This window comes from Olea europaea, chromosome 11 (assembly GCF_002742605.1).
Source record: "Olea europaea var. sylvestris chromosome 11, O_europaea_v1, whole genome shotgun sequence".
In the NCBI taxonomy this organism is placed as follows: Eukaryota; Viridiplantae; Streptophyta; class Magnoliopsida; order Lamiales; family Oleaceae; genus Olea; species Olea europaea.
Window position 1 is genome coordinate 1,659,076 of NC_036247.1, and position 2,314 is coordinate 1,661,389.

Here is a 2,314-nt window from a genome sequence, read left to right on the forward strand (position 1 = left end):
TTTTTTTTTTTTTTTAGTAAAGACATCCACACATCCTTAATGACTTTTTAGGGTCCACCAAGGAAGGTCGATGGGGGTTAAGGGTTCCCCAACCATGTTTATTTCATAAAAATCAAGAGTACAGGAAAGGAGGGGGGCATAAACCTGACCTCCAAAAAGCAACAGTGCAACAAATGAAAAATTAGAAAAGAACAAAGTAAATGAGGAAGTACTACTCCCTTGTACAAGAAAAATGAAAAAATGATTGCCTAAACTACGAACCTCTAAAGCTGGGCAATCCGTATCTGTCGATCTGCACCAATGCCCTAATTTGTCGGGGCAGGTCAAGTGGTCCATATTCTTGGTAATGTTGGTGATCCCAACCCTCTGAAGCAAGAGAATCTGCAACCTGGTTACCTTCTCTGTAGATATGAGAAACTGTGTCTCTGTCAAGGCGAATGACGTCTCTGATCTGTCTTAGAATACCCTGAATCGTCCATGGTCCTCCACCTTTGATGATGCAGTGAATGGCCAGCATTGAATCTACCTCAATCCAAATAGCTGATATCCCAAGTCCTCTGGACAATAGAAGCCCATCTAGTATGGCTCTGAGCTCAGCCTCCAAAATGAAACATGTTCCATACGATGCTGAGAATGCCCTGATACAGTATCCTGCGTGGTCCCTAATGATGCCTCCACCACTTGCAAATCCATCTTTGACGCATCCATCGGTATTGATCTTGTAGGATCCAATAGGTGGAGTGCGCCAAACAACCATAATAGGTGGTGGTGGGAGAGGACGGGTCAAAGAAATTCCAAAAAAGGATGCAAGTGTCACATCTCCTCGCCAATGCTCAACTCGAAATAGTCCTCCCACATGAAGGAAGGAGATCATGTGGTAGACCCTCCAAATAATACGTCTGGCCACCATACGAATACCTCTATGCTTCGCATCATTCCTCTCAGTCCATAGAAACCAAAATACCAGTAGAGGAATGATAATACGAATGTGTCCACGGCAAACGTGCTGTCCAGAGTACCTCCATCTCTGGAACCTCTGTCTGACCCCCTCTCCTGAAGTCATAGGTATCTGAAAGATGTCTCCAAAGTGCTGCCATACCTGGTCGGAGATGCTGCTGCTCGTGAAAATATGATTGATGGTCTCAATCTCGGAACAACACTGACAACGAGAAGCCAACTGACATCCAATTCTCCTCTGAATAACAACATCTACTGGTATGAGATCCTGCCATAGTCTCCAGCAGAAGAATGAAATAGTGGCAGGCAAAATAGAGCACCACAGTAGTCGATATGAGTCCTGAGGCTGGCGAACCGAACGGACAAGTTGCCATGCTGATTTGGTGGTAAATTCACCATCCGAAGTAATTTTCCAAACAATTCGGTCCGGGGCATTTGCACATAAAGATATCGCCCCTATCTGTCCCGCCATGTGAGAAGGAAGGGCCTGTAATAACCGTCTGAAATCCCACCCAGTGTCATCAAAAAAATCCTGTACCCTCGCAGATGTGTGCTGTCTGTGGGGGAATAGGGATGCCAACGTGGTCTCGCCCATCCAACAATCATGCCAGAAGAAAATCTGACCGGCTCCTAGGTGCCAAGCAATGTGTGGATCCGTCCGTGGCCCAATTGATTTCAGCCTCTTCCAGGTAGGGGAAGCTGAACTGGGAACTGCTGCAAGTGAAGGATGCGTCCCCTTACAATACTTGCCCAGTAAAAATTGAGCCCAAAGTGACCTCTGAGATCGGAACAACCACCAGAGCTTCATGGAGAAGGTGTCCACCACATCCTGTAATCTCCTAAAGCCGAGGCCTCCCTCATCAGTAGGAAGGCAAATCTTCTTCCAACTCCTCCAATGTAGACGTCGTGCTTGATCCTTAGAATCCCATAGGAATTGGGCAAAGATGCTCTCAAGTTTCTTGAGCACTGTCTTGGGCGGCTGCATAATCTGAAGAAGATGTAAAGGTATGGAAGAAAGTACTGACCTCAGTAATGTAATACGACCCCCAGGCGATAGTAATCGTGAGGCCCAGCCTGATATCCTATCCCTTATCTTTTGGATAAGGTCATCATAAAGGAAGCTCCTCTTAGTCCCCTTGAATAAGGGGACACCCAAATAAGTGAAAGGCTGCTGCTGATGTCTGAAGCCCGTCAAAATCTCTAGTCGTCTGATCTGACTAGTGGATGCCCGTCTGGATAGTATAATACCGCTCTTGTCTCTATTCACCAATTGGCCAGAAACTCCTTCATAATGCTCCAAACAGTCTAAGACCCTCCTGATAGACTGTTTCTGACCGTTGGCAAAGATGATCATATC